The 19,913-nt window shown below is 39.2% G+C and overlaps 1 protein-coding gene across 1 annotated transcript in view; it reads left to right on the top strand.

Moving 5' to 3' along the window:
• Positions 1-19,913, top strand: part of MAP1A (microtubule associated protein 1A) — a 106,441-nt gene that overhangs the window by 8,677 nt on the left and 77,851 nt on the right. The window lies entirely within an intron of this gene.

Raw genomic sequence — 19,913 nt, 5'->3', positions numbered from 1 at the left:
ATTTGCTTGGACAGGGATTACAAACGTAAGCTATAATCAACATCTAATACAATTAAAATGCATATTCATTATGATAAATCTTATTGCTATAGTGGAAGGATAATTTGAATAGTAGTTAACCAATAGAAAGAGGACATTTTGCAAAGATGTAGGATTAATAGCAAGCAAAGGATTAGGTATTGTCCCAAACAATAGGAAGCATAGTTATGCAATGAAGGAGGGAATTTTTGGTCAAGGTTTCTGACAGATTTTGCCATTAGGCCTTTTTGATGGAAAGACAGAAGTTTACTTGTGAGAGACAAAGAACGTAAAATGGGAGGAAAAGGAGAACAAAATTATAGATTAAAACAAAGAGATAATTATAAAAAAAAGCTGACTTGTAAAGTTGCCAGATTATTATTTGACCTCATATCAGACCCCATTGCCCTGTAGCCCCCATCAGTTACATACCTGCATCAGACCTGAGATCAGACACCTGGCCCAACAGCCTCTCTTAGCCAGACACCCATATCAGACACCTGATCCTACAGCCCCTGTTAACCACATACCCAATCAGACCTCAGATAGGACCCCTTGCCCTGCAGCCCCTTTAAGCTATATGCAAACATTGGACCTCACAAGTCCTGACCATATAGTGATACATTGTCTCATAATCTCACACGACACACATTAGGTCTCAGATCATATCTCATCGACCTGCAGCCATTCTCAGACATTTACCCACATTAGGAATAATTTCAGATCCCAAACCCTGCATACCCATTCAGTCATGTGCCTACATTATATCTTTCTCACACATATAAACTCATCAGCTTCAAATTGGATAAATGGCCTTGTAGTACCTCTGTCAGACACATATTTCCACAATAAATCTTAAACCAGCTCCAACACCAGACTTTAGATCAAGCTCCAAGGCTCTGCAAGCCTTCTGTCAACCATATGCCCTTATCAGACGACAGGTCAGACACCAAGACCCTGCAGGCCTTGCCTACTTGCTGCTCACTTAGCAGTTGCTCCTCAGCTCACATGGCCAGTATGTGCAGGGGAAGAGAAGAGGAGGATACTGCTGGTCCAGGCTGTCACACTGTTGGGCAGGCGGACATACATTTGACAAGTAGTGTATTACTGCCACTGAAAAGACTAACGGTAACTGACTAAAACTGAAGAATTGACCTCAGTGCCACTGCCTTGCCAGCTAACTACCACCTGTGAATGTAAATAAATATATACATTTGAATGTGTCTATGTTTTTTATAAATACTTTACTAAACATACTTAGAAAACCTACAAAAGAGTGAGAATGAACATATTAAAGAGACACTAAACCCAAACATTTTCTTTCATGATTCAAGTAGAGAATACAATTTTTAAAAATATTCAAATTTACTTGTATTATCTAATTTGCTTCATTCAGTAGATATCCTTTCTTCAAGAAATAGCAATGCACATGTGAAAGCCAATCACGCGAGGCATCTATGTGCAGCAACCAATCAGCAGCTACTGAGCCTATCTAGATATGCTTTTCATCAAAGTATATCAAGGGAAATAAGCAAATTAGATAATAGAAGTAAATTAGAAAGTTGTTTAAAATTGTATGTTCTTTCTAAATCATGAAAGAAAAAATGTGGGTTTTGTGTCCCTTTAAGTGCTGCATGAGAATGGGGAAATGAGATAAAAAGAAAGTATTAAACAGCTGAAGAATGGATAGATAGAGGGCAGAATACAAAACAATGGGGAGTGGGCAGTATCTGAAAGGTGAGAGGGATACAGAACTGCAAATCAAATTGTACAGAGTTTCATTGCAATAATACTCAAAATACTAGTATGAATTGCATAGGCTGTGTACATGCTTTTTTGAATAACATTTCTGTAAATGGTACATTAGAAACAAGACCAAAATGCCAGATGATTAAATCTGACTTCTGCTACAGCTGTCAGCAAGATGCCTTCTGGACATCTTTAATGTTTTCCTCCAGTATCCTTCAGCATAGGAACTTGCTCTGTTACTGTTTCCCCCTGGTTTAGCATATATTAGCACACACAATACTGCAAACCATGCTCTGAGAATTAATACTAGACAGAGCATTTCTGTATGTCTGCAAATGACAAAGGGGGTTATCTGTAAACTACTATACCCAAAAGACATTAAAGGGACATTGTGCTTGAAATAATTATCCTCTTTAATGTGCTCACAATCATTCATTTTACCCGCTGGAGTGTCTTTAATTTTTTAGAGACATTTACCTTTATTTTGTGAACACACATATAGGGCCAGATTACGAGTGGAGCGCAAACATTTGTGAGTGAGCGATATTGATAGATTTTAGTGTAAGAGGATCTATATGATCCAAACTGTGAAACAAACAAAAAACAACAACATCTTTCTCACTATTAACTATTCTAGCTAAATTCCATTTGGGAACCTCACCCTATCTACTAATCCTGTATTTACTATAAAGACATATTATGTATTATTCTTCCTCTTTTTTTTACCTTCTTCTCAATACATTCTTGGAGATTTAGATGCACTCTGTGGATTTTCTTCTTCTTGAGAGAAACTGTCCGTTTCTTTATCAAAGGGACAGTCTAGTCCAAAATAAACTTTCATGATTCAGATAGGGCATGTAATTTAAAAAAAAACAATTTACTTTTATCACCAATTTTGCTTTGTTCTCTTGGTATTCTTAGTTGAAAGCTAAACCTAGGAGGTTCATATGCTAATTTCTTAGACCTTGAAGGCCACCTCTAAGCTCAATGCATTTTGACAGGTTTTCACCATTAGAGGGTGTTAGTTCATGTGAGTCACATAGATAACACTGTGCTCACGCACGTTGAGTAACCTAGGAGTAAGCACTGATTGGCTAAAATGCAAGTCTGTCAAAAGAACTGAAATAAGGGGGCAGTCTGTAGAGGCTTGGATACAAGATAATCACAGAGGTAAAAAGTGTATTAATATAACCGCGTTGGTTATGCAAAACTAGCGAATTGGTAAAAAAAAAAAAAATGTTTAAAACAATACAAATTCTGGTGTAGACTGTCCCTTCACATTCTGAGGGTATTGTTAAGTCTATGTCCAGTTTTTCCTTGATAAATTGAATATCTTCCTTTTTTTTATATGTGGGATATAATCAGTCTAAAGGGGTAGCCCTCATTTGTATCTTATTTTCTTAACTTTTAGAGCAGACTTTAACAATCTGATTTATTTTCCTCAGCATCTGTGAGCGGATATCTGAAAATATCTGTATTTCCAATTGTTGATAATTAAATTTTTTAACTGAATTCCTCTGTTTCAATATATATTCCTTCAAATCGTAACTCCAAAGTGTTAAGATAATGTCTCTGTTTCTCCCTTCTCTGATCAGATCACACTAGATGACCTATATACACTGTCAGTTTCAATTTTGTCTCCATTCTGAGTTCCTAGAAGATTTTTCAACATTTCCTTTACACAAATCTTTAAAGTGTCTGTTTTAATTGACTCTGGAATTCCTCTTATTCTTAAATTGCTTCTTCTATATCCATTTTCCAAGTTGTCTATCTTTTCTTGGAGCTCTGTAATTGTTTGCGACTGTGTTTTTATAACCGTTTTAAGGCCCTTTAACTCCATATCTGTAGTCAGGAATCTTTCTTCTATAGCATGTACGTTTAGGCCTATTTCATTCATATCATTCCTAATATCTACCATTTCCTTCACAATACAGTCTTTTATAGAGGCAATGGGGATATTTATCAAAGGTCTGTCGGACCTGATCCGACAGTGCGGATCAGGTCCGACATACCTCGCTGAATGCGGAGAGCAATACACTCTCCGTATTCAGCTTTGCACCAGCTGCTCTTGTGAGCTGCTGGTGCAACACCGCCCCCTGCAGACTTGCGGCCAATCAGCTGCCAGCAGGGGGGTGTCAATCAACCTGATCGTACTGAAACTCGCCAGAAACATGGGCCCTCAATCCATCCGGAGCTTGATAAATGGGCCTCTATATCCTCTTTTGTAGCAAGTTTTTATATTTCTTCCGAGATTGATTGAGCTTCATGATTACTTTCATAGAGATCTAAATTCTGAATCTGAGCTTCAGGGGGTGTTCCTTCTCCATTAGCGGCAACTAGAAAGAAGGGGTTTATTTTTACACTCAGAGATTAATTATTTTTAGTTGTTTTATTGATTTTATTAGTTTTTTTTAAGACATCTTGAGCTTGAAATAATACTATTAAATGTCACTTCTAATTACAGGAGTCTATTTCATTTTTTACTTCAATTAATTTTATTTACCCTTCCATGCATTGTTTTTATTAATCTTGGTTTAGCTCTTAATTATATTAGGGTTTTCATCCTTTCAAGGCTTCGTTCAATCTTGACCCACTTATGGGTATTATCCAAATTTAGTGTAAGGAATAATGGACTAGGCTTGCATATATTTGCTCTTTTTACTTTCCCTTATGTTACACCCACCAGATTTATATTTCTTTCTCAAGAAAGTTCTCAGAGACGATTAATCCAGCAGTAATTCTGATTTATAGGCCTAAAATCTTAACTAGATTCCTTATTAGCCACAAAAGATCACATCTAGTCAGTCGAATTGTGGGCCTGCAGTGTTTTCTGACACACACGGTCACTCCCCAGACTTCCACCACATCCACAATTCTTACATTGCGATGCTATTCATGATCCAGTACTATGGCTTGACTAACAGAGGAAATTAGGTTAATATATATCAAATTCTTCAGTCTAATTTTAGATTCCATACATAACTTCAATTATGTTATATATTTGCAATGTTACTGCAAAGCATGAGGGAGACAGGCAGTTAGGTGAGGGTAATGCAAACTATCTGGATTTGTTAATCTAGTTCATATACTAGTAAATGGTAATTTTGCGATAAAGCTTGTATGCTGTATTAGTAATGATTAGGTAGTGGTTAGATTAAGTGGCATGCGATTATCAAGAGTGTGAAATAGGCCATAACTCACTGCCACCTTAGAGATGACTTTTTACTTCTCCAGTTCCATTTATGTTTCCCTGGACTGGCGACTCCACTCCATGGTTAGTCCAGTGGAAGCTGCCCCCCAGGCAGAACACCAAAGCCCGACTTACATCCTCTGCTGTGCCACCTGCTAGAATGCTGTACCACATGCAGCCGCCTCACCCACACCGCACTTCTGTCATTCACACTTCATGGTTCCTCCTGACCTCAGAGGTGTTCTCAAAGTAGGCCCATGTTGGCTGTGTCTCTTACGGCTTAGCGTCCGCCGGCTCTTCTGTCACCCCCTGGCTGTGCTTCCTCCACATATACTCACTCTGTCGCTCATTTCAGTCTCTGCTCATGCCTCTTTACCAGAGTCTGGATCACCCAAACTCACTGTCCTTTTCCAGAGTGCGGCTTCTTTCCTGAGCCGCACAAGTGTCTCCATCTGCAGTCTGACGAATTTTGAACATAAACCGGTATAAGTACAAAAAAAATTAGTCAAATTCTTTCTCTTTTAATTTCCATCTCTTTTCCTCTTTCCTTTGTCTTTTTAGGAAGCTAGTATCTTTACTCCTGTTAAAGAGGTCACGGAGCTTCACTCATCTGCTGCCATCACTCTGCAGCAGGCTCCTCCCCCCTCAGGAGTTTACTTTTAACCCATTTGTTAGAGGTATAATCAGTTAAATAATGTTATTATTGCACTGTTGTTTGCATTTAACACATTTGAACAATTCATTTTAGTATTTTTATGTGTCTCACGGCATGAGAAGTTCTAGAACGAGGCTCCTATTGTAACCTATGGAAGCGCACTATAATAAGCGCAATGCTTCCCAGCAATGCGAACGCTCGCATGGCTTTCAACTTGTAATACCAGTGCACATTAGCGTGCGCTGGTATTACTCAGTGAAGCACAAATATCGCTTTCACAAAATAAATATTTAGCGCTCCACTTGTAATCTGGCCGTAAGATAGCAGCACTTCTAATGGAATCCCATGTTGAATACAGTTTTCACATGACAAATACTAATATATTTGCAATGGTGGTCTGTGTTAGAATTGATTATTTCTTAGCTAATACATTGTAAACAAATTAACTGGTAGAATTATACAAAGAAACCAGAAAGCAAAGCTATTAAAATGCTAATTATATAAATTAATCAAGGGCAAAACTAATACAAATCTCAGATTCATATTCCATGTTGTAAAAACAATGAGCTCTGTTACATGACAGCGGGATACAGACTTTCTTTTGTCAATGGTTTCTAAAATAAGAAAGAGGAAGTGCTTTTTTATCTCATCTGTTAAGAAGCTTCCTGTCTGCTTCCCATCAAGTTTAACAGCTAATACTAATGTGAAACTCTTCAGTGATGTGCTTCAATAGTGTATAGGTGCTGATGCTGAAAAAGTTATGAGTTTATGTTTCTAGCCTCAATGATCCACTGTTCTACAATAGCAACACCTATGATTTTTTTTAATTTATTTAAACATTTACACTGGGGAAACACAACTGGTGCTGCCTTAATGCTAAACAGTTCCTTATTAAATAATGTAGCAATAAAATACAACACATGTGTTTACTTGCAGGTCTAAGAAAAGTCAAAATACTAGTTACCAGGGCATGCTCACTGTTTCATAGATAAATAATAATTATGAGAGACGCTCCTATATGGAGGAAACATACTCTGTTGGTTCAACGGTGCAGAAGTTTATACATATATTTCCCTAGTTGGCAACAGGGATTGAGAAAATATATAATAAATATATAAAGATGAAAAAAGGCATTAAAGGGACAGTCTACAGGGAGTGCAGAATTATTAGGCAAATTAGTATTTTGACCACATCATCCTCTTTATGCATGTTGTCTTACTCCAAGCTGTATAGGCTCGAAAGCCTACTACCAATTAAGCATATTAGGTGATGTGCATCTCTGTAATGAGAAGGGGTGTGGTCTAATGACATCAACACCCTATATCAGGTGTGCATAATTATTAGGCAACTTGCTTTCCTTTGGCAAAATGGGTCAAAAGAAGGACTTGACAGGCTCAGAAAAGTAAAAAATAGTGAGATATCTTGCAGAGGGATGCAGCACTCTTAAAATTGCAAAGCTTCTGAAGCGTGATCATCGAACAATCAAGCGTTTCATTCAAAATAGTCAACAGGGTCGCAAGAAGCGTGTGGAAAAACCAAGGCGCAAAATAACTGCCCATGAACTGAGAAAAGTCAAGCGTGCAGCTGCCAAGATGCCACTTGCCACCAGTTTGGCCATATTTCAGAGTTGCAACATCACTGGAGTGCCCAAAAGCACAAGGTGTGCAATACTCAGAGACATGGCCAAGGTAAGAAAGGCTGAAAGACAACCACCACTGAACAAGACACACAAGCTGAAACGTCAAGACTGGGCCAAGAAATATATCAAGACTGATTTTTCTAAGGTTTTATGGACTGATGAAATGAGAGTGAGTCTTGATGGGCCAGATGGATGGGCAGAGAGCTCCAGTCCGACTCAGACGCCAGCAAGGTGGAGGTGGAGTACTGGTTTGGGCTGGTATCATCAAAGATGAGCTTGTGGGGCCTTTTCGGGTTGAGGATGGAGTCAAGCTCAACTCCCAGTCCTACTGCCAGTTTCTGGAAGACACCTTTTTCAAGCAGTGGTACAGGAAGAAGTCTGCATCCTTCAAGAAAAACATGATTTTCATGCAGGACAATGCTCCATCACACGCGTCCAAGTACTCCACAGCGTGGCTGGCAAGAAAGGGTATAAAAGAAGAAAATCTAATGACATGGCCTCCTTGTTCACCTGATCTGAACCCCATTGAGAACCTGTGGTCCATCATCAAATGTGAGATTTACAAGGAGGGAAAACAGTACACCTCTCTGAACAGTGTCTGGGAGGCTGTGGTTGCTGCTGCACGCAATGTAGATGGTGAACTGATCAAAACACTGACAGAATCCATGGATGGCAGGCTTTTGAGTGTCCTTGCAAAGAAAGGTGGCTATATTGGTCACTGATTTGTTTTTGTTTTGTTTTGAATGTCAGAAATGTATATTTGTGAATGTTGAGATGTTATATTGGTTTCACTGGTAAAAATAAATAATTGAAATGGGTATATATTTGTTTTTTGTTAAGTTGCCTAATAATTATGCACAGTAATAGTCACCTGCACACACAGATATCCCCCTAAAATAGCTATAACTAAAAACAAACTAAAAACTACTTCCAAAACTATTCAGCTTTGATATTAATGAGTTTTTTGGGTTCATTGAGAATATGGTTGTTGTTCAATAATAAAATGAATCCTCAAAAATACAACTTGCCTAATAATTCTGCACTCCCTGTAGTCAAAAATAAACTTGCATCATTAAGATAGGACATCCAATTTTAAACAACTTTCCAATTTACTTTTATAATCAAATTTGCTTTGTTCTCTTGGTATTCTTTTGCTGAAGGTTAAACCTACGTAGTCTCATATGCTAATTTCTAAACCCTTGAAGGCTACCTCTTATCCCAGTTCCTTTTTGCAGTTTTTTTTTACAGTTAGACACTGTTAGTTCATGTGTTCCATATTAATAACATTTTGCTCACTCCCGTGGATTTAATTATGAGTCCCTTTAACTCAGTAGTTGCCAAAATTACAAAAGGGTATTGATTATAGTAGCTTGCTTTTTTCACTTAACTTGGCAACACAGGTCTCCATTGCATTTTTAAATAAAGCATGCACCGTCAATTTGAAGTGACACTGTTGTTAATAGATCAAATCTCTCATTAAGAGCCCAAACATTTGCACGCAAGCGATATTGGGTTTTCTCGATTGTTTGCGTGCACTTTAAATAGCGCTGGTATTACAAGTTGAAAGTAAATGTGATCGCTTGAACGCAATTATTAACGCTCGTCGGGTTAGTGCGTCTGACCTCAGAGCTGTGGTTGACTGTTTTGTGAAACAAAAACGTTTTACAAAATATATTAGATAGTACATTTACACTCATCATAACAAAATCTAATACAAAATATATAAAAAAAAAATATTGCACACAAAAGTTATAAGGGCTCAAATATGAGGTCTCAGGTGTTAGAAACAAAAAGGCAGGCAAAGGGCTAAACATTGAGATACATATACATGTCTAGACTAGAGATGTATATGTATGTGAAAATATATGTCTATATATGTGTACAAAATGTATTTATATGTATTTACAGACATATATACACATATAAACACATAAATAAATATGTACACACACATATATATATGTGCATTGGAGCCCTTTGCAGTTAAGTAGATGAAAACATGTAAAATATATATATATATATATATATATATATATATATATATATATTATATATATATATATTGTATATATATATATAAACATGTGTATATATAAATAAATATATATATTATATATATATATATATATATATATATATATATATATATATATATATATAGGTATAGATATATATTGTACCAAAATACCATGATATATATATATATATATATATATATATATATATATATATATATATATATATATATATATATATATATATATATATATATATAAATATATATTTATGAATAGAACATATTCTGCAATGTGAAGAACATATTTCTCCAACATTGGTGTGTCCGGTCCACGGTGTCATCCATTACTTGTGGGATATTCTCCTCCCCCACAGGGAAAGGCAAGGAGAGCACACAGCAAGAGCTGTCCATATAGTCCCTCCCAGGCTCCGCCCCCCCAGTCATTCTCCTTGCCGCTCTGAACAAGTAGCATCTCCTCGGGGATGGTGAGGAGTTTGTGGTGTTTAGTTGTAGTTTTTTATTCTTCTATCAAGAGTTTGTTATTTTAAAATAGTGCTGGTATGTACTATTTACTCTGAAACAGAAAGAGATGAAGATTTCTGTTTGTGAGAGGATTATGATTTTAGCAGCAGTTACTAAAATCGTTTGCTGTTTCCACATAGGACTGTTGAGATGAGATAACTTCAGTTGGGGGGAACAGTTTGCAGACTTTTCTGCTCAAGGTATGACTAGCCATATTTCTAACAAGACTGTGTAATGCTGGAAGGCTGTCATTTTCCCCTCATGGGGATCGGTAAGCCATCTTCTTAGTCTCAAACAGAATAAAGGGCTTATTATGGGCTATAAACTGGTAGACACTTTTAGGGGCTAAATTGATTGCTTTATTTAAGTATTATATGCAGTTTGAAGTTGTATTTCACACTTTTATAACATTGGGGAACGTTTTTAGCACCAGGCACTTGTTAAGACACCTTCCCAGTCAGGAAGGGCCTTTCTCTGTAGTAGGCAGAGCCTCATTTTCGCGCCATTACTGTGCAGTTAATTTTGAGTTCAGTACATGCAGCTGCATGTGTGAGGGTCTGGAATCCACTAAAAACGTTCCTAGAAGGCTTCATTTGGTATCATATACCCCCCTGGGATTGGTGAAGTTGCAGCAAAGGCTGTGGCTGGGACTGTAAGGGGGTTAAAATGAAAAACGGCTCCGGTTTCCACATTTTAAGGGTTAACAGCTTGAAAATTGGGGTGCAATACTTTGAATGTATTAAGACACTGTGGTGAAAATTTGGTAAAGATTGGATAATTCCTTCATAGTTTTTCACATATTCAGTAATAAAGTGTGCCCTGTTTAACATTTAAAGAGACAGTAACGGTTTTGTTTTAAAACGGTTTTTGTGCTTTATTAACCAGTTTAAGCCTGTTTAACATGTCTGTACCTTCAGATAGATCATGTTCTGTATGTATGGTAGCCAATGTGGTTCCCCCTTCAAATATAGTGTGATAATTGTGCCATTGCGTCCAAACAAAGTAAGGACAGAACTGTCACAAATTGTAAAGTTGCCCAGGATGATTCCTCAGATGAAGGAAGTAGACATAGTTCTACATCATCTCCTTCTGTGTCTATACCAGTTATGCCCGCGCAGGCGACCCCTAGTACTTCTAGCGCGCCAATGCTTGTTACTATGCAGTAATTGACGGCAGTAATGGATAACTCCATAGCTAATATTTTATCCAAAATGCCAGCATTTCAGAGAAAGCGCGATTGCTCTGTTTTAAACACTGTAGAGCAGGAGGGCGCTGATGATAATTTTTCTGTCATACCCTCACACCAATCTGAAGTGGCAGTGAGGGAGGGTTTGTCAGATGGGGAAATTTCTGATACAGGAAGAATTTCTCATCAGGCAGAACCTGATGTTGTGACATTTAAATTTAAATTAGAGCATCTCCGCGCATTACTTAAGGAGGTGCTATCTACTCTGGATGATTGTGACAATCTGGTCAACCCAGAAAAATTGTGCAAGATGGACAGTTCCTTGAGGTCCCGGTGCACCCTGATGCTTTTCCGATACCTAAACGGGTGGCGGACATAGTGAATAAGGAGTGGGAGAAGCCAGGCATACCTTTTGTCCCTCCACCTATATTTAAGAAATTGTTCCCTATGGTCGACCCCAGGAAGGACACATGGCAAACAGTCCCTAAGGTCGAGGGGGAGTTTTCTACTCTAGCCAAGCGCACGACCATTCCTATTGAGGACAATTGTGCTTTCAAAGATCCTATGGATAAAAAATTGGAGGGTTTGCTTAAAAAGATTTTTGTACAGCAAGGTTACCTCCTTCAACCTATTTCGTGCATTATTCCTGTCACTACAGAGGCGTGGTTCTGGTTCGAGGAACTGGAAAAGTCGCTCAGTAGGGAGACTCCGTATGAGGAAGTCATGGACAGAATTTACGCACTTAAGTTAGCTAATTCCTTTATTTTAGACGCCGCTTTGCAGTTAGCGAGGTTAGCGGCAAAAAATTCAGGGTTTAAAATTGTGGCGCGCAGAGCGCTCTGGCTAAAGTCTTGGTCGGCGGATGTATCTTCCAAGACAAAATTGCTTAACCCCTTAATGACCGAGGACGTGCAGGGTACGTCCTCAAAAAAAAGGCAGTTAACGCCTGAGGACGTACCCTGCACGTCCTCGGTGTGGAAAGCAGCTGGAAGCGATCCTGCTCGCTTCCAGCTGCTTTCCGGTTATTGCAGTGATGCCTCGATATGGAGGCATCCTGCAATAACCATACATGGCCATCCGATGCAGAGAGAGCCACTCTGTGGCCCTCTCTGCACCGGACATCGATGGCCGGTATCGTTGGTGGGTGGGAGCCGAATTGGGAGGCGGGTGGGCGGCCATCGGTGTTGCGCGTGACGTCACGGGGGGCGGGATCGGGATCGGGACCGTCGGGGGCGCGCACGGGCGCGCGCGCGTGCACGGGGGGTGGCGGGCGGGCGCGTGCACGGGGCGGGAGCGGGTGGGAACCGCTACACTACAGAAAAGTAAAAAAGTAAAAGTAAAAAAAAAATGAAATAAACTTTTACTTTTACCATCTAAGGGATCTGGAAGGGGTGGGGGGTTGGTCTTGGGGGGGGGGAAAGCTACACTACAGAAAAGGGACATATTTTATTTTAAAAAAAGCATTTTTTTTCTCTAAACTGGGTACTGGCAGACAGCTGCCAGTACCCAAGATGGCGCACATTAAGTCAGAGGGGGAGGGTTAGAGAGCTGTTTAGTGGGGGATCAGTGAGGTTGGGGGCTAAGGGGGATCCCTACACAGAAGCATATGTAAATATGCTAACAAAAAATTCACAAAAAAGCCCAAATATACCTTTTATTTTAGTACTGGCAGAGTTTCTGCCAGTACTTAAGATGGCGGGGACATTTGTGGGGTAGGGGAGGGAAGAGAGATGTTTGGGAGGGATCAGGGGGTCTGATGTTTCAGGTGGGAGGCTGATCTTTACACTAAAGCTAAAATTAACCCTGCAAGCTCCCTACAAGCTACCTAATTAACCCCTTCACTGCTAGCCATAATACACGTGTGATGCGCAGCGCCATTTAGCAGCATTCTAATTACCAAAAAGCAACTCCAAAGTCATATATGTCTGCTATTTCTGAACAAAGGGGATCCCAGAGAAGCATTTACAACCATTTGTGCCATAATTTCACAAGCTGTTTGTAAATTATTTCAGTGAGAAACCTAAAATTGTGAAAAATTTTACGTTTTTTTTAATTTGATCGCATTTGGCGGTGAAATGGTGGCATGAAATATACCAAAATGGGCCTAGATCAATACTTGGGGTTGTCTACTACACTACACTAAAGCTAAAATTACCCCAAAAAGCTCCTTACATGCTCCCTAATTAACCCCTTCACTGCTGGGCATAATACACGTGTGGTGCGCAGTGGCATTTAGCGGCCTTCTAATTACCAAAAAGCAATGCCAAAGCCATATATGTCTGCTATTTCTGAACAAAGGGGATCCCAGAGAAGAATTTACAACCATTTATGCCATAATTGCACAAGCAGTATGTAAATAATTTCAGTGAGAAACTGAAAGTTTGTGAAAAAATTTGTGAAAAAGTGAACAATTTTTTGTATTTGATCGCATTTGGCGGTGAAATGGTGGCATGAAATATACCAAAATGGGCCTAGATCAATAATTTGGGATGTCTTCTAAAAAAAATATATATACATGTCAATGGATATTCAGGGATTCCTGAAAGATATTAGTGTTCTAATGTAACTAGCGTTAATTTTGAAAAAAAATGGTTTGAAAATAGCAAAGTGCTATTTGTATTTATGGCCCTATAAGTTACAAAAAAAGCAAAGAACATGTAAACATTGGGTATTTCTAAACTCAGGACAACATTTAGAAACAATTTAGCATGGGTGTTTTTTGGTGGTTGTAGATATGTAACAGATTTTGGGGTTCAAAGTTAGAAAAAGTGTGTTTTTTTCCAATTTTCCTCATATTTTATAATTTTTTTTATAGTAAATGATAAGATATGATGAAAATAATGGTATTTTTAGAAAGTCCATTTAATGGCGAGAAAAACGGTATATAATATGTGTGGGTACAGTAAATGAGTAAGAGGAAAATTTCAGCTAAACACAAACACCGCAGAAATGTAAAAATAGCCTTGGTCCCAAACGGACAGAAAATGGAAAAGTGCTCTGGTCATTAAGGGGTTAATACCCCTTTCAAAGGTAAGACTCCTTTTGGGCCAGAATTGAAAGAGATTATTTCAGTCATCACTGGGGGAAAGGGCCATGCCCTCCCACAAGATAAACCTTTCAAGGCTAAGAATAAGTCCAATTTTCGTTCCTTTCGCAATTTCAGGAACGGACCGGCTTCCAACTCGGCAGCCTCTAGACAAGAGGGTAACGCTTCCCAGACTAAACCAGCTTGGAAATCAATGCAAGGCTGGAACAAGGGTAAACAGGCCAAGAAACCTGCTGCTGCTACCAAGACAGCATGAAGAGGTAGCCCCCGATCCAGAACCGGATCTAGTAGGGGGCAGACTCTCTCTCTTTGCTCAGGCTTGAGCAAGAGATGTTCAGGATCCCTGGGCACTAGAAATAGTCTCTCAGGGTTATCTTCTAGAATTCAAGGAACTACCCCCAAGGGGAAGGTTCCACATATCTCACTTATCTTCAAACCAAGTAAAGAGACAGGCATTCTTACATTGTGTAGAAGACCTGTTAAAGATGGGAGTGATACTCCCAGTTCCAACTGTGGAACAAGGTCAGGGGTTTTACTCAAATCTGTTTGTAGTTCCCAAAAAAAGAGGGAACTTTCAGACCAATTCTGGATTTAAAAATTCTAAACAAATTTCTCAGAGTGCCATCGTTCAAAATGGAAACTATTCGAACGATTTTACCTATAATCCAGGAGGGTCAATTTATGACTACCGTGGATCTAAAGGATGCATATCTGCATATTCCTATCCACAAAGATCATCATCAGTTCCTAAGGTTCGCCTTTCTGGACAAACATTACCTATTGTGGCTCTCCCATTCGGACTAGCCACTGCTCCAAGGATTTTCACAAAGGTGCTCGGGTCCCTTCTAGCGGTTCTAAGACCCAGGGGCATTGCAGTGGCACCTTACTTGGACGACATCCTAATTCAAGCGTCGTCTCTTTCAAAGACAAAGGCTCACACAGACATTGTTCTAGCCTTTCTCAGATCTCACGGGTGGTAGGTGAACATAGAAAAAAGTTCCCCGTCTCCGTCAACAAGAGTCCCTTTCTTGGGAACAATAATAGATTCTTTAGAAATGAAGATTTTCCTGACAGATGTCAGAGAGTCAAAGCTTCTAAACGCTTGTCAAGTTCTTCACTCTGTTCTACGGTCTTCCATAGCTCAGTGCATGGAAGTAGTAGGGTTGATGGTTGCAGCAATGGACATAGTTCCTTTTGCGTGAATTCATCTAAGACCATTACAACTGTGCATGCTCAAACAGTGGAATGGGGACTATACAGACTTGTCTCCAGTGATTCAAGTAGATCAGAAGGCCAGAGACTCACTCTGTTGGTGGCTGACTCAGGATCACCTGTCCCAGGGAATGAGCTTCCGCAGACCAGAGTGGGTCATTGTCACGACCGACGCCAGTCTATTAGGCTGGGGCGCGGTCTGGGATTCCCTGAAAGCTCAGGGTCTATGGTCTCAGGAAGAGTCTCTTCTCCCGATAAACATCCTGGAACTGAGAGCGATATTCAATGCTCTCCGGGCTTGGCCTCAACTAGCAAAGGCCAGATTTATAAGATTCCAATCAGACAACATGACGACTGTTGCTTACTTCAACCATCAGGGGGGAACAAGGAGTTCCCTGGCGATGAGAGAGGTGACCAAGATCATCAAATGGGCGGAGGATCACTCCTACCACCTGTCTGCGATCCACATCCCAGGAGTGGAAAACTGGGAGGCGGATTATCTGAGTCGTCAGACCTTTCATCCGGGGGAGTGGGAACTCCACCCGGAGGTGTTTGCCCAGTTGACCCAATTATGGGGCATTCCAGACATGGATCTGATGGCGTCTCATCAGAACTTCAAGGTTCCTTGCTACGGGTCCAGATCCAGGGATCCCAAGGCGACTCTAGTGGATGCATTAGTGGCGCCTTGGACTTTCAACCTAGCTTATGCGTTTCCACCGTTGCTTCTCATTCCCAGGCTGGTAGCCAGGATCAAACAGGAGAAGGCCTCGGTGATTTTGATAGCTCCTGCGTGGCCACGCAGGACTTGGTATGCAGACCTGGTGAATATGTCATCGGCTCCACCATGGAAGCTACCTTTGAGACAGGATCTTCTAGTACAAAGTCCATTCGAACATCCAAATCTAGTTTCTCTCCAGCTGACTGCTTGGAAATTGAACGCTTGATTTTGTCTAAGCGTGGGTTTTCGGATTCTGTGATAGATACTCTGGTACAAGCCAGAAAACCTGTGACTAGAAAGATTACCATAAAATATGGAAAATATATATCTGTTGGTGTGAATCCAAGGGATTCTCATGGAGTAAGATTAAAATTCCTAGGATCCTTTCCTTTCTCCAAGAAGGTTTGGATAAGGGATTATCAGCGAGTTCTCTAAAAGGACAGATTTCTGCTTTATCTGTCTTGTTACACAAACGACTGGCAGCTGTGCCAGATGTTCAAGCTTTTGTTCAGGCTTTGGTCAGGATCAAGCCTGTTTACAGACCCTTGACTCCTCCCTGGAGTCTAAATTTGGTTCTTTCAGTTCTTCAAGGGGTTCCGTTTGAACCCTTACATTCCATAGATATCAAGTTGTTATCTTGGAAAGTTCTGTTTTTGGTTGCTATTCTTCTGCTAGAAGAGTTTCTGAATGATCTGCTCTGCAGTGTAATCCGCCCTATCTGGTGTTCCATTCAGATAAGGTTGTTTTGCGTACTAATCCTGGTTTCCTTCCAAAGGTTGTTTCCAACAAGAATATTAACCAGGAAATAGTTGTGCCTTCTTTGTGTTCGAATCCAGTTTCAAAGAAGGAACGCTTGTTACACAATTTAGATGTAGTCCGTGCTTTAAAGTTCTATTTAGAAGCAACAAAGGATTTCAGACAAACGTCTTCTCTGTTTGTAGTTTATTCTGGCAAGAGGAGAGGTCAAAAAAGCTTCTGCTACCTCTCTTTCCTTTTGGCTGAAAAGCATCATACGATTGGCTTACGAGACTGCCGGACGGCAGCCTCCTGAACGAATCACAGCTCACTCTACTAGGGCTGTGGCTTCCACATGGGCCTTCAAGAACGAGGCTTCTGTTGATCAGATATGTAAGGCAGCGACCTGGTCTTCTCTGCACACTTTGTCCAAATTCTACAAATTTGATACTTTTGCTTCTTCGGAGGCTATTTTTGGGAGAAAGGTTTTGCAAGCCGTGGTGCCTTCTGTTTAGGTAACCTGATTTGCTCCCTCCCTTCATCCGTGTCCTAAAGCTTTGGTATTGGTTCCCACAAGTAATGGATGACACCGTGGACCGGACACACCAATGTTGGAGAAAACAGAATTTATGCTTACCTGATAAATTACTTTCTCCAACGGTGTGTCCGGTCCACGGCCCGCCCTGGTTTTTTAATCAGGTTTGAAGAATTTCTTTCTCTATACACTACAGTCACCACGGCACACTATAGTTTCTCCTTTTTTTCTCCTAACCGTCGGTCGAATGACTGGGGGGGCGGAGCCTGGGAGGGACTATATGGACAGCTCTTGCTGTGTGCTCTCCTTGCCTTTCCCTGTGGGGGAGGAGAATATCCCACAAGTAATGGATGACACCGTGGACCGGACACACCGTTGGAGAAAGTAATTTATCAGGTAAGCATAAATTCTGTTTTTTTTGCCACTTTTCACGCTCCATTGACAGCTATGGGGGAATACATTAATGTGGTTGAGATATTAGAATTTCAGCTTTTTCGCACGCATCTGGTTAGCGCTCGAGCGAAAACTTTTAACTTTCAACTTGTAATAAGTGCGCTACCTGACGCGCGCAAAAAGCCGAAATTATAATATCTCGACCATGTTAATGTATTCTATCAGAGATAACACGCGAGCAGGAGCGCACACTACCTCTCCACTCGTAATCTTGCACAAAATATGTTCGTCTCTTTCCTCTGTACCCCAGTCTTCTCTACTTTTGTTTTTGTTTGTTAATCGTTGAAAATATATTGCTCATTACTAGGTTATAGTTATCATTTGGTTGTTTGTTTTAAACTTTATTCTAACAGTAAAAATATAAAACAAAAATAGTAAGAGTTGGGTCTCGTTCAAGTGCCAACCCTGTGGTGCATTAAGCCGATGGTGTGCAAATAGTGGAGTTCTTCATGTCGTTGTGTGCTAGTTTACCATTAATACTTTTTTAAGAGCTACACTTAACTCACCACTTGTAATACAAGCACAATAAACATGCTATTAGCACTCCCTGCGCTATCCACTCAAAGGAAATGATGATGTTAAGATACTTTGGTTAAATATTTGACCACTTGTCATACCAGATTGTGTATTATTCTTTACACACTCTGCTCTATAGATTGCACTCTATTTGAAATCTATCCTTAGTTTGTATATTACAGCAGTGTTTCTGTTTTAGGCCTAGATTACAAAGGTAGCGCAAAAATACTAGCTCTATTGAACCCAGCTCAAATCAATAGCACTCATATTCTTGCTCTCATTTTACAAGTTGAAAGTAAAAGCTATAGCTCGAGAGAAAGCATCAGGCGCTAAGATCTGGAAGTTGGATAGCGTGGCTCCCTCTCCCCATAGATTTCTGTCGGGCGCACCACAAAACTTTCTCTCTTGTGCTAACCCAAAAGTTCACTAAGCCAAGTGCAGTAATGCCGAAGATGCATCAAGAAATACTTTAAATAGCATTGTTATTAAATTAGAACAACATTTTATTTTTATTTTTAAATATATATATATATATATATCTCTGAATTTATGTATATGTATATATATTATATATATATATATATATATATATATATATATATATATATATATATAAAGCTATACAGTATATGTGTGTATATATATATATATATATATATATATATATATATATATATATATATATATAATTTTCTTCTAAATGAAGAACAATGCTATTTAAAGCATTTATATTTTAAAGACAAAAGAAGTGTTACTGTTCACATTGTTTAAAGGGATATGGTATATGTGTAAATATGTATATATGCGTGCACATACATATGTACACATACATACACATATATACAAATATATACACATACAGTGTGTGTATGTATGTGTCACACCTTTCAGCCATTCCCTGTCCAACGCCTTGTCATATAACATATCTCTTTAAAACACTTTCTATACATTTATTTAATAATGAACATGTAAGTGTAATACTTCTTTTTTTTAAAAATATGTTTTACATTTGCTTTGTTATACTTTTTTTTCTATCCCTAACACTTTACTTCAGGTCTCAAGTCCTGCTAACTTTTTTACTTGTAATACCAGATTGCGCTCTAATCTTAGCGCTGTCCTGCAATCTTAATAGAGCACCCTGCTCCACTTGCATTCTAGGCCTTAAAGGGACACTAAACCCACATTTTTTCTTTAATGATCCAGATAGAGCATGCAATTATAAGCAACTTTCTAATATACTCCTATTATCACATTTTCTTTGTTCTCTTGCTATCTTTATTTAAAAAGCAGGAATGTAAAGCTTAAGAGCCGGCCCATTTGTGGTTGAGAACCGGGGTTATGCTTGCTTATTGGTTTGCTAAATGTATCCACCAATAAGCAAGCGCTATCCAGGGTGCTGAACCTAAAATGGGCTGGCTCCTAAGCTTTAAATTCCTGCTTTTTAAATAAAGATATCAAGAGAATTAAGAAAAATTGATAGTAGGAGTAAATTAGAAAGTTGCTTAAAATTGCATGCTCGGTCTGAATCATGAAATAAAAAAATTGGGTTTAGTGTCTGTTTAATGTAGAAGTTGTCAAATACTTGTTATGAAGTAATATCTTCTTCCTTTACTAAAGAAAAGTTTAAAACATTTGAATTTGTATAATGTGCTTATCAATGGAATATATTTTAAATATTTTAATTGATTTTGAAAGAGCACATTTGACTAATGAATCCAGTTA

Source organism: Bombina bombina, chromosome 6 (genome assembly GCF_027579735.1).
Source record: "Bombina bombina isolate aBomBom1 chromosome 6, aBomBom1.pri, whole genome shotgun sequence".
NCBI lineage: Eukaryota > Metazoa > Chordata > Amphibia > Anura > Bombinatoridae > Bombina > Bombina bombina.
Note: the sequence above shows the minus strand (reverse complement) of the source record. Positions and strands in the feature narration are given on the sequence as shown.